The sequence below is a fragment of the Anastrepha obliqua genome, chromosome 2, assembly GCF_027943255.1.
Source record: "Anastrepha obliqua isolate idAnaObli1 chromosome 2, idAnaObli1_1.0, whole genome shotgun sequence".
In the NCBI taxonomy this organism is placed as follows: domain Eukaryota; kingdom Metazoa; phylum Arthropoda; class Insecta; order Diptera; family Tephritidae; genus Anastrepha; species Anastrepha obliqua.
Window position 1 is genome coordinate 32,555,281 of NC_072893.1, and position 14,297 is coordinate 32,569,577.

The window sequence follows — 14,297 nt, forward strand, 5'->3', positions numbered from 1 at the left end:
ACGTGTACACATTTTTATTAGTAAACCCTGTTATTTGAAGATTGTTAAAAAAGGCGATGTAAGAAGACAGTTGGGTGTACAAATATGTATACATACATACATACATATATTGAAATCTAAAATGATAAAACAAAAAATTTTCTTCATACCACCTAAAATACTTCGTAAAGGTAGCACAAAATTTAATCTTGTATCGATTAATTAAATAAATTTCATCACCTCCCAATCTGCCAGCCATACAGTCAGTAGTTGTGTAGTAACACATAATATACATACATACTTACTCGTGTATAGTGCATAAATCTTCCCCATTCCAGTTCTCCCGCTTTCCCTTTTAAACAAAAATATTTTTGATGTAATAAATATCAACTGTAGTTTCTTATCAGCATAAACGATAGTGAACTTAGTTATCGCAATGACGATATTCATGCTTCGTTTTTTTCTCGCTTTGGTACCTTTTTAAATATTCGTAACACCAACTCATGTTGGTACTTATTCTTATGTTTCTAGCGTTGCTTGCTTTACTTTGGTGCAAACACTTTTGGCGCGCATTTATGGCTTGTTCATGTGTGCGAATGCACATACATATGTATAGTATGTATGTGTGTAAACAGATTCAGAAACAGCTGGTGAAGTATGTGTAGAGGTTATTATTGCAATTATTTTACGAAAACTCTTTAAATAGTTTCGATGATGCATTCCATGAAATCTCACATATAAAAATGAAATTTTATCTGTTCGTACGTATTTTGAAAGCTGCCAAACCAATCGTCGGATTGCAATGAAACTTAGTAAATTAAACATAATAAAATTAATCTAAAATAAGGGGTGGGAGGCTGGCGAAAATCCTCCACTGAACCCTCCCCGAGGGTGCCAGCTGGTAATAAGTACCACAGTCTTCCTATTTACAGGAGGTACTTAGCTAAGTTAAGGGTACTATGGGTTGGGTTCGACACTCCTCAATAGTACAGCACTACCCAAAGTACTCTTAACGTGGTCGGGGGTGAAGGGCTGGATTAAGGTGTGATGCGACCCGTGCCGAGAATCTGTCAGGCTTGGCGCCCTTCTAATAAATAACCAAGTCTCGAACGGAGCTTACGGATACCTGGCGCCCTCCGTAATAACTAGCCTTTCCCGTGTAGTTCTGAACTATGCACGGGCGGACATCCTTTCTCCGACACTCGTGGGTCCAAATATGCAAGCAGACTTTTCAAAAATAAATAAAAAAAAGGAGATCGGCCCTCCTTCGAAAAGACCGACAGGAACAAACAGTTCCGCAATAAGAGCAACGGTCGCACCGAGCTCAAAGAGAACTCCATCCATCGGCCAAATAAGTCGATCGAAATACACAGCGACAGCCTCAGCGAAAGCGAGGCCAGTTGCCACACAACCAGAGCTGGACACAGGTCCAAGCACAAGTAGGGGGGCACTAGCCCGGCAGTCAACTGTGATTCAGCCCCCAAAAACGGTCCCGACCGGAAGCACTGCTACTGCTAGCTCCGGTACCGAAGGATGGCCGCTTGTGAGGGTGGTAGACCCAGCGAAAGCGAGCTACCAGGATCGCAGAAATGCAGCCAGGCTCCTAAGGAGGGTGCACGAAACTCACCCAAAGGAAGGTGAATTGTCTCAGGAGTTGAAAGAGGCGATTGAAAGAGCGAAAGCGATCATTCCTGATTTCAACCCCGACTTCAAACCAGTGGTATCACAATGGACCTGCCGAAGGTCTAAGTGTGTCTTACGACAACCACCCTACCTACCTACCTAAGGGGTGGTGGTATCTCCTGTGAAAACCATTTTTTTTAATATTACATATTTCCGGAGTCATTCGTGCCTGAATACTGAAATTCGATACACGGGCATACAATATTAATATGTATCTTAACAGTTCAGCAAAGTGGACGGCATTGGTAAAGGAGGCGTCCGCTCACACGTGTATCGGCTTCCAAGTCACTGCTGACAGCTATGAGATAGAAGTCTCTTCGTTTATCTAGGAACCAGCATTAACACCGATTACAATGTCAGCCTGTAAATCCAACGTAGAATCTCTCTTGCCTACTAATGGTACTTTGGGCTAAGTAGGCAACTGAGTAGTAAAATCCTCTCTCGACGAACAAAACTAACACTCCACAAAGCTCTCACCATGCCCGTTCGGAAAAAAGTGAAGGAAAACGATAGGACGAAAAGGAGAAGGGTGGATTGAGTCGTTGTGGACTATGAACGGTGACTAATTTGCGGTTGTGTTAGCCGTTTTATGCTGCTGATGAAGTTCATCAAATTTTTGATATCAAGACCTGATATTTCAGCAGGGGCAGAAAAGAAGTGAGAATCAAGATACTTAAATTTTAGTCCTGCGAGAGCGGGGCAGCTAAAGAGCAGGTTCTGAGATGATTTCACCTCATCCACCATACAGCTGACGCAAAAAGCACTCGAAGTAATTCCGAGTCACACGGCATTTATGCCTCGCGGATATTGCCCCGTGAGGATGCCCACAAAATTTCATCATCTTCAGAATATCCCTCGAACGCCTCCGATCCAAACGTGACCAGAAGCATTTCACGACCTTACACGTTCGTGTAATTGCCCAGCGCTCGCTGAGTTGGTACACAGCCCATCCTTCCAGGAGTAGAGCGCAAGTTGTCCAGGGGATCCCGATTCTCCCCTTTTGCAGGCACACTACCTCACAGGTCCCTTGTCTGGCGAGCTCGTGGACTTCGCACTTTTCAGCAATGTCACTATGACCAGGTATCCAGATTATCCTTACGTCGAAGAATTCTGACAATCTGACAATCGAAAGTGAGACCAGGCATTCCCTGACAGGTTCGAGTGTACCATAATAGAGCCTAGGGCGCTAATTGCCGCTTGGCTATCGGAGTAAATACTTGCCTTCTTAACAGTTATTACGCAAGTAAGCAGCCAGTCAGCTGCTTCTTTGATTACGGCCACCGTATTCAGTTGACTCAAGGAAAAAAATTTCTAAGCGTTCGTTAGTTCAAGAAGCCTCTGGGCAGACCCATATGAATCTACTTTTCAAGCGAAATATGATTAATTTCTTTTTGCAATGGGTTCCCTTGTTTTTGTAGAAACACCAGACCCTATTCAGGCAGCGTACATAGAGTGTTCGTGTCCTAAACACCACAGTTGACAGTTATAAATTCCAAGTTGCCTATGTCCATATGTGGGATGTCGAATAAAGATGAGAAACCATTAAAGTATGTGAAAGAGTTATTTTACGTAATTTGTAATTTTGTTACAATTTTTTTTAGTTTTTGGACGGAATGCAACAGTGACTTATTACATACATACATATGTATCTGTGTATGGTGATCCATAAACATTGAAGCCATTTAACCTCTCTAGAAATCAACGAAATGTAAAACATCATTTGTCGAATTGAGTCATCATGCGACTGATAGGCAACAGCTGCCGGCATACACAGACGGTTGAAACAATATTTGTAAGGCTAGTAAGTAAAACACATATATATGTATGTATATATGCCTGTACAGGGTGTTGGGTGGCTAAATTAAAAAAAAAACAATCACTAACGATAAAAGTGTTGATTTATTTGTTTAAAAATATTTTCTTTTAAATTTTGACCGTTAATTGGGATACACTTTTGGAGGCTGGTCTACGTACTCCGTGCCACTCACTGGAGAAGTGTTGTCGGGATGCCATTAACCTGAGAACGATATTTTATTTTAGTGTTTAGATGGTCGCTAGGTTTGTTTCATATCTTTGCTTTGAGGTACTCCAGCAGAAGAAAGTTCATAAGAGTAAGACCGTTCGACCTGGGCTTAACAGTTTGTTAGGGAAGGTAGGTAGGTACATAGGTAGGTGAAACGGCTGAAGCTAGCTCTCCCCAAGTAGCACTAAAGCGCCGTTTTGCTGCCATTGTGAGACCTCCAACAGGAAGATATCAACAGCCACCCAGAGCTGTTGATGTAATGGAGAAGATTGAAGGCGTTTAAGTTGACGCACTGCCCTAGGCTGTCGAAGAAAGGAGCACCCAGTGACCTAAATCGTCTAGCTGCCACACCCGAACATTTACAGAGAACGTGCTCAACAGTCTCCTTCTCTGAAAGGTCCCCACAAGTTCTGCAATGGGGGTTAAATGGTAACCCTAGCCTTTCCGCTTGTGTGCTGATCGTCCAGTGACCGGTAAACACAGCTACGAGTTTGGAAATTGAATGGCGAGGAGTTCAAAGGACTTTCTGAGTCCTCCGTATATTGTAATGGGGCCAAAGGGTTTTCGAAATAGCACATAAAGAAGTGGAGCTCCATCTTTTCTGCGCTTCCCTGAGAAATAATTTGTGTAGTTTCCCTTTTATAACTGTCAGGGGGATGCCGATGACCGGGGTAGGAAGTCTCTGAGGCCAAATCAGTCCCCTTCCTGGCAAAGTCATCAGCAATTTCATTTCCCTCTATGTTCCTATGTCCTGGAAGCCAGATTAGAGAAATGCCACCTGCACACCCAAGAGATTTGATCTCCTCCGTACAGGAGCTCACTAGTTTGGTTCTGCACCATGGCGTCGTTTAACATCCCTCGATCCCACGTTTCCTAAGCATTTTGCATGCCTGCAGGATTGCAAAGTCTTCTGCCTTAAAAACACTAGCAGTGTTCGGCAGTTTAAAGGTGTTAGATAAATTGGTTTATTTAGAGAAAACTCCTCGCTCTGACTCTCGATTCCATCTTGGAGCCGTCAGTGAAGACAGAGGTGCAAGCTTCGGCGCAGATTCTCCCCTCGATCCAATCCTGCCTATTTGCAAATATTGCCCTAACACGACCCTCAAACTCCAGTTTGCGGATCGAGAGATCTGTCCGAAGATCGGAGAAATACAGTATTAACTGCCCAAAAATGATGCCATGTCCATGTTAGTGAAGAAATCATACAATATCGTCATGTATCACTGTATGCGACGTGTGTGTACTGAAGGATAATTAATAGCAGAAAATAATCGTTAAGCCTGCGGCGATAAGACATACCGTCCACAGAAATTACTTGCGCTCGACAATTTTCAAAAAAATATGGTCACTTTGGGACTGTGAAGTGACTGTTGATGTTTTAATAGTCGGCTGTGTCTTTTAGGAGACCAATAACGACAATTTTTCTTATTTGCACTTCCATTTAAAGGAAAATTAGCTCCATCACTACCGTTTCCCGTATGAAATCGCTTCGACATTGCACGACTTAAATTTTGAAGGGGTAAAGTCTAAGATCCTTCCTCAATATGGCATGTATAATAGTTTTTAAAAGTCTAAAGACAGCCGCTCTCTTGCACACTCAGCGGTTAGGGAGAAACTTTAAATTTAAAACTTTGTTCTAGTACCGGACACCCAGTATGTACACGGAGGTACAGATGGAATAGTGTACATGCGTATGTATAAAAATTTTTGTGTACATACATACATATCTATCATACACACCATATAAATAAAATTGGAATGCTATGTAAGACTTTAGCAACTGGTTTGCCGTGATTACCATTCAATTAGTCCCGAGTTCGATACTCACTGTAGACATGTATAATGTGATCTAAGGTATACTATACTTTTCGCAGTGCAGTCGAATGTTCTTCTTTGTGCCAAATTTCATTTATAAATAACGGTTTTTGCCTACCTCGGACAAAGAGTATTGTGTGTAGCAATACAGGGCCCGGCACCCGAAGTGTAACCAACTTCAGACCGCTCCCGCAGCTAATGCATGGACATCCGCTGTCTGTTAGTTGGCTAAATGACAGTCCAGAGTATGGTTTACAAGCGCGCGTAAGCACTTTGCCGAGAGTAAACGCGAAAAAAGAAAATCAGTAATGGATTTCAAACGTAAAAGTGTGATTGCATTATATTTGGCTGGAAAATCACAACCCGCGATTGTTCGTGAGCTCGAGCACCTTAAAGTAAATAAAGTTTTTGTTTATCGCACCATTACTCCTTACAATGATAATGGTAGTATCGCGAAACGTCATGGAGGTTGTCATCAAAAGACTGCAACGTCACGTGAAATGGTTCAAAAAGTGGAAAAGCGACTTAAGCGAAATCCCCGACGAAATCAAATGGCGAAAGAAAATAAGAAAGCAAATACCTTACCGTAGCATTCGTCGCATACTGAAAAATGATCTCAAAGTTAAACTCTACAAGATCCAAAAAGCGGATGATCTCACGAAAGCGGTCAATTTCCGAACATCGTGTATTTTGACGAGAACATTTTTCCCAAAACGATAGGATTTATTTGACCAACCGTTTATACGAGAATTTGAGTCATCGATTGGCCATCAGGAGGCAGCACCCGCCAAAGGTAATGGGTTGGGCCGCTGTAACCGCAGATGGGCGCTTTCCAATCAATTTCATCGAGCCTGGAGTCAAGGGAAACGCGAAATATTATCGGAAAAGTATTCTGGAGGTTGCTTTGAAGTCGTGGACAGACAAACATTTCGGTGGCAGACCAAGGACGTTTCAACCGGACACAAAGCTCGAGTGAACCAGGAATGGCTAAAGAACAACGTTCCGAACTTCATAACGTCCACAGAATGGCTCTCAAATTCACCAGACCCGAATACGATGGATTATTCTAGTTTGGGCCATTTTGGAGAGCAAGGTCCGAACTAAAAGATTCACCAGGGTCGAGGCGCTGAAAAAAGCCATTGTCCCCGAGGGGGCTAAAATAGCTGCAAGTCACATTCTAGCAGCTTGCGGTTCGTTTCTGGACCGTCTCAAGGTCATAGTGAAGGCAAAAGTTGGTCATGTCGAGTAAAAGTTATTTGATTCTTAATTTTGCATTATTTTCACACATTTTTTACTTCGAATTGAATAAAAGTAAATTTCCAAACTAAATTTATGGCCTTTTTAATTAGTTACACTTCCAGTTCCAGACCTTGTATATTAATTTTTACTCGAGTTCTCGTACATACGGACGAGTGGACGGACGGGCGCACAGGCATAGCTGAATCGAAGCTAAATCGATCCAAAATCAAGATGTTTTTAGCCGTTTAGCGTCTGTGGGAATGCTCGTCGCAACACACTGGATTTGTAGAGAAACAAATCCTGGCTACTTCACCACCACAATGGACCGGCTCACACAATTCATCTTGTATTCAACTATCTATTTGATCACAAAGAACTTTTTTTCTTTTAACCCTTTACCGCATATGAGCCCATATATGGTATGGCAGTTTTGATTCAATTTTTATTTCCAAATTAAATATTATGAAATAATTCAAACTAATTATTTTATTTCGAAATAACCTCACTTTTGCGCAGCCTGGTGAAAAATAAGAATTGAAGTGTGAGTGATTTTTTTTTCAAAAAACGATGACAGAGTATAGCGTAAGTGCTTTTCGACAGAAAACAAATATTTGCATGGAGTCGATATACTCATCTTTCTCGACGGATGAAACTCAATGGGAATTGGTACGGCTCCTGTCCAGCACTGGGCAACAGAGTAGGCATGGACTTCGATCCAACGATCCTCGCCATGCCCCTTTACTCCATGCCTTCCAGAGTCGTGCTTGACAAGAGATAGAGTGTGGTGTTGCCAGAGGCTCAACTGTGGTCAAACTCAGAAAATGAGCCCGGCAAACACTGTTTTCGCATTTTCACGGATGGCTCCAGGAACGAGCATGGCTTCGGCTCTGAGGTCTACGTGGAATACAGCGGGACACAACTGCACTTTGCTCTTGGAATACAAGCATCTGTGTTTCAAGCGGAGGTGTATGCTGTTCAAGAAGCGATGAACTTTGTTGTGGAAAACAGATGGAGAGGCAGATCTATATGTGTCTGCAGCGACAGCCAAGCTGCGCTCATGGCCTTAGACAACCCCCCAACCACTTCAAGGGTAGTCGAGGCCGGTAAATCCAGGCTGAACTATGTCGGTAGACATAATAGCCTAATTTTAACATGGGTCTCGGGACACGTGGGTATCGTGGGTAACAAAATCTCTGACTCTTTAGCAAAAATGGGATCTGAGGCCAACTTTAATGGCCCGGAGCCCGTTCTGTCCCTCCCTTCTGCAGCCAACAAAGCCACGATTAGCAAACGGGCTACTCTACCCCACCAGCGAGCTTGGCAGGCTGAGAGAGGCTGCAGATTGATAAAACTGATGTTACTTGTCATGTCCGACATACTGTCGCAGTTCCTCCTGTCACTAAGCAGAGGGGACTGTAGGAGGCTGGTTGGACTGATGACGGGCCACTTTCTATGGGCGAAGCATATAGAAAAGGTGGGCATCTCAGTCTGCCCCGCCTTCGCTCGAATCAGGCTTTAAGTGTTTAGAAGCTACCACCTTGGCTCCTTGGCACCACAAGATCTACTCAGATTTCTTCGGAGGTCGAGTAGATTTAAAGAAAATTAAAAAGGGAATCCGAGTGCGGTACAATGGTCTTAATTGTGTCTGAGTGCTGTTCTTCATAGTCTGTCCCGACAGATGTAACCTGACAACACCACTTGCGAGTTTCTGCCTCGTGAAAAGCATTCTCGGACAATTGAGATGATAAATGAGTTCAATGTGATTGAAGGCGATAATAAAAATTAAGATTTGATCAACTGTTAAAATACCTGTTATAGGAGATTATTTTGAAGAGAATGAAATAAATATAAATTAATAGTCGAACCGTTTTCGTTTTATTCACGAATTCCGGGTACTTTTTGAACAAAAGGTGCATACATACAAAATCCCAAAGAAATTCCGTCATCAGAAACCAATCAAAAACTCATCTAAACAACCGTCAACACGTGTTTTGTGCATAAAGTCCAAACCGCCGCTCTTGAGTAAATACAAAAATACGCAAAGTGCACATCCAATGGTTTTAAAGCGACAAATGCAATAGCGTTTAGTTTAGTGGGTATACATTTCAGTAGTACCATCAGCGATGCGTTGAATTTTGAATGGGGGTGACAGCAATAAACCGCTGACTAAACGAACTTTGTATTTGCAAACATGTGAATGCACATGCGAACATACATATGCATCTACATGCAAAGATTGCAGCGTATTGTGTATAAAACGAAAGCTCACTTGCAAGTGCAACTGTGAGTGATTACGAAAGCAACGCAGAGACAGCAACAGCGGCAAAACTCGTAGCAGCAATGACATTTACAGTAACAGAGAGAAAGAGGAGCACCAGCAACGTGAATGAGATTAATACGTATGTCCATATGTACACAAATGTAATACGCTTATAAACACACAAATTTGCATACTCGCACAAATGTCAATCACTTATAAGCACCGTGAAGAAATAAGGAAGAAATATTCAATGAAACGATGTAAGGGTGCCTGCCCATTTCACGCAATTTGCACTTGAAACGCAAACAACAGCAATCATAGCACGACGGTGGTATTGGCAAAAGCAACCGAGGCAACAACAAATTCAACAAACTTTTCCGCTCTTCTTCGTAGGTGTGTATAAAAATAAATTATTCACAGAAGCACAAATGCCAAAAAAAAAACAACTAACTAGTAGAAAAAGAAACGACACAATCAGCCATCGACCAGCCGACCAACTGACCAACTTAAGCGGACAGTAGGCCAAAGCAAGAATTATAAGCAACAGCCCAAAGGACCGCTGGCAACAGGCACGGACGACTTGTATAAAAACGATTAATTGAGGCTAAGCAATTGAAAGCAAAGTATTTCTGTATGAAAATAGTCGATATTTGAAAATCGTCTCTGAGATTACGTCAAGATTTCTTCCTATACATGATTGAATTGATGGTCTAGCAAAATTGCTGATTATTGCGGCTTAGCCCCTTCGTACATTCGACTTGTCAGAGGAATCACTTCCAATAGAGGCAGCAATACATAAGTACCTATGTATGTGCACACAAACAGAGACACACTGTGTGTCAGATTTGTTTTGTATTCTAACCTTTTTTATATACTATATACATATATAAATAAATAAATATGTATAAACGTTTTCGAATTACATATTTTTTATCAGGTCTAACTGGCTGCTGAATTAAACTGGCATGGAGTGGCGACTGTGTCAGCACTATCAGTAGTCATTCGTACGAGTATCCGTGTCCGTGCAAACATTCGCATAATTATTGCACACGTACGTGTATGTGTACGTTAACATATATACATATATAAACTTGTATATGCATACAAATGCGCGCACACTGTTCAAGTGTATGGTTATGTATCTCATAAGTAAACATTTTGTATTACTAGAAGCCCATTTTTTCTGTTTATACCAACGAAATTTAATTGTTTGAGCCATATTTTTAAGGCAGCTTGATTTATTATGTTATTTCCGTTTTTCTGTTAAACTGTTTTATTTTTTTATTTTTTTTTTTTTTTATTTAATTTTGCCATTTTCAAAAGTTATTTCGGGAATTTTTAAACCGTTCATACATTTGTACATACTGTCACATACATACATACATAGAAATGTATGTATGCACATAAATGTGCTGTGTGTTTTTATTTATATTTTTTGCACCAAAACTCACTCACACGAAATATGATTACCGCCTCTATCTCCGACACAGTCTCCGTCACCGTCACTGTAGCTGTTGGAACAGCCGTCCTCCACGTTTCAGTTTCACGTTCAAAGAGGCTGTATATTTGTGCAGCTACAATACAAAACCACCGCCGCGTACGTATTTCACACTCGTCACTCGTTCACTCATTCGCTCCGAATGCCTTACGTCGAAGACTGTGACTGACGAAAGCATTCAACGGCAACGCAGAGACGGCCAAGCAACGAAAGCGACTACGACAACGATTCACAGTGGGTAATTTGTCAAAAAATCGCATGTTTGTCGATATAGGCATTGCCTCAGATTGATAGAATACAAAATTACGTCGTCCCAGGTCCCTGACTTCAGCACAGAAAGCAAACAAACGAAAAGAAGAGGAAGAATAACCGAAAGCACGTGGAAAGTCGCCGTTGCCGAATGGGTTTGTGCGTGACTACCATTCGGAATTCGGAGAACGTTGGCTCGAATCTTCATGAATTGAAGAAAAACTTTTTTCTAATAGCGGTCGCCCTTCGGCATGCAATGGCAAGCCTCTGAGTGTATTTACCGTTCGTAGTCGACTTAAAACTGCAGAACCCTCCATTTGTGGCACAACATCAAGGCGCACGCCTCAAATGGCAGGAGTAGCTCGAACGAACACCCAACAAGAGTGTACGCGCCAATTATTTATTTAATTTTAAGTGGAAAGCCAATAATTATAGAATACTTCCTGGTGGAAGCAAAGAAAAATACTGTATTATTGTCATTCGCGGAACACACGGACCTTAATTTGAATTTTTTTGTTCGCTTTAAAAAGCAAAATATTCACAAACAAGTAACTTTGCATATAAAATTCTTTTTTTTCTGTGCTGACGTTACTAAAACACCAAATTCGCCACGAAAAAATTACGGATTTCTGATGGTTTTCTCACCACATTTGTATTCTCTACGTCGTGATGGCTTCCTGACTTGCAGGCGAGGGCTTTATGGAATATCATATATAATGGTGAAAGGTGAACGGAATTAACAGCATAATAATTTCTTATCTGAAAATCCTTTAGAGACGATAGTGCAAAGAAAGTCGTCACAGAATCTGTGCTGCAAAGGATTTGATAATTTTTCGTTTTATCCTGAGCGCATCACGCAACGGTAACACCAAGGAAAAATCAGGGTTGTTGGTTCCATATGCTCTTGTACTTACTTTCCGTTTTTCGCTAACTAAATGGGAAAGAGTATCACGTAGCAGTGGATATTGAGTCGCACTATCTAGGTGCACTTTCTCCATAAAGACACACTGTGCAAAGTCGACAATGACGACAACAACACTAATGGTACAGAACGAGCCCGCAAGAGGAAGCAACAAATATAAAAACAAAACAAATTTGGTTGGGAAAAGAATTTTTTTCGTTTTTTCTCGTATATTTTGTATATAAATAGATGAATACAGATGTTTGTATAAGTGTGTGTATGTATGCACATATATGTACATGCACTTGTATTTATATAGTTACATACATATGGTACATATGTATTTATCATATAAAATATCTATTAAATACAAATATATATTATTTATTTACATATGTACGTATATATGTACATACATACATCCTTTTTTTAATCAATAAGTCGAGTACCGCCTTTAACGGCACGTGTACTGAACTAAAGTAAAATAACAATAAGCCAAAAATAATAAAATTTAAAGTGTATTATAACAACAATAAACCAATAAAACCACAATGAGCAGAAACACCTGAATTCAGAGCTACCGATAAATATTCACACCAATTATTTTGTCACATTTTTGTATGTTCATACAAATATACATAAATATGTATATTATATATTAATACGCATCAACCATTTTCGTAAAAAACGCACAATGACGACGTCGCCAACAACGACAAGAATTCACACATATGTATGTACATATATATATGCATACATATATGTATATGTGTATCTACGTCGACATTATCTAGCCACTAGTTAGGTGATCATGCCGTTACCCGTCCTTCTCCAAGCTCGCAATCATCAGCCATATCACATACATTTCACATACACATATGTACGTAAGCACTGAAGAAAAAACCTATACGTATTATCATACGACACAACATTCTCATTCGTTACAGTAACTCCATAGCAGCTGTTTTGTATTTATTTATTTATTAATTTTTTTCGTAAAAGGACGTTCTCAAGTGGTTTTCAAGAAGAGAGCAAAAGCTTTATTACGTACCACCTCATCCAAAAGTTATATATGTACATATGTACATACAAACTCGTATGCATTAGCCGATTGTGTTCTCATGGTTTCGTAGAGATACGATACCTGTTGTATTGTTGTTTTTGTGGGATGTTGCTGGGTGCTTGCGTCTTCAAAATTGTCGCTGTCGCAATTGTTGACTTTGCAGTTAATCCCGTTGTTAGCTTTTGTTGTCACTATAATCAACCCGACTGACTAACTAACTGGTCGACACTGTCACCCTCGCTGAACTGGCATAGTTCGTTGCTGCATATAAACAACAGCTATCTACACACATGCATACTATTTATGTACACATTTATACTCACTACATCACTCTTCTTTCGGCTTTGTGTGTGTATCGAACATATCGTGTCGTATTGGTAGAGAGTATTCGTCAGATACAAAAACAAATCGAAAACGACATTGAATTGTTAAAAAAAGTAAAAAATTAAATTTAATTTAATGGAAGACTAATTGGGAGCTTATAAATACCTACATACATACATTCATACATATAATGTGCAAGAAACAAGCGTATCTGAGTATGGCGAGGTAAAAGTTCGTGATTCCACAGTTTCAATCATTCCATACTACCGTTTCTCACATCATTGCGGATGTGTGTTCAAATACATATGTAGGATAAAAGAATATGGGGCTGTTGGTTCAATAACTTGCAGCGCGAAAATTTGGTAGCTGGAAATTCAATTTAACAACCAGGCATTACCACTTCTACACCGGTACCTTCAAGGTAGATTGTGAGATTAGGCAGGGATTTACGCTGACCCCCTGGCGTTAAGACGAACCTTCCATCTGACTGATTTTGCGATTGTTTTCCAGGCGAAAATATTTGCTATTGCCAAAGACTGTCTTTTTCTGGAGCGTGTTAATTAAACAATGCAGAACCCTTTAGAAAAGTGTCTGCGATAAGCTGTTGATAGACTTAATTTGTATTCGTGGTCATGGAAGCTAACCAGGCCTCCGTCATTTTTAGCAATCGTCAAATATGTAGCGTAAAGTATCTAACTACAGAGCTTCCAAACTGTTACCACACTCTTATGGCCTGCATATAACCATTAGAGAATATCTGATCTGAAATCGAAACCCAGGCCTGATGTCCCACAATGATTCCTGCAGCAGCTGCAAATGCAAGGATGATAGATTCCAAGTTTGGCCATCTGCAGCAAAATTCTGAGAGTAACTTCGGTTGCCACGACACCAGGTACTCAGAAACAGAATTCTACCCGCTCATTTCACACATGGCTGTGGTAATTTTTTTCGTATATCACCAACACAATCCCAGTTTCTTCGTAAACAAACCGCTATCATGACCACGCTTATGTCCAAGAATGATAGAAAGAAGATTGCGCCCATCAGAGAGTACGTGACGTCACGCTTTTCCAAATTGTGCAGTATTGCCAACCATTTGCTCTTCGTAATAAATTTAATGCTTTTTTATACCGAATATGCGAAAATTTTGAAGTTCCGTGTTTGCTTCTTTTTTTTTAATTTAAAGCTACCGAAACCTTAATTTAAAAAAAAACTGTATTATTATACAAAAGAAGGTTAAAAAAGGCCACTCTGAGAAGATTT

General features: G+C 40.6%; 1 protein-coding gene across 6 annotated transcripts in view; it reads right to left on the bottom strand.

Moving 5' to 3' along the window:
• LOC129237078 (cyclic AMP response element-binding protein B) overlaps positions 1 to 12,916 on the bottom strand; it is a 54,194-nt gene extending 41,278 nt beyond the window's left edge. For 4 of the 6 annotated variants that reach the window (XM_054871484.1, XM_054871485.1, XM_054871486.1 and 1 more), the window contains exon 1: positions 10,455 to 10,646. The gene's annotated coding sequence lies outside the window, so the exon portion shown is untranslated. Of the gene's footprint in view, positions 1 to 10,450; positions 10,647 to 12,791 lie in introns of those variants that run through there. The other 2 variants (XM_054871479.1, XM_054871483.1) reach the window with 2 other exon arrangements.
• Between the last annotated feature and the right edge of the window lie 1,381 nt (positions 12,917 to 14,297).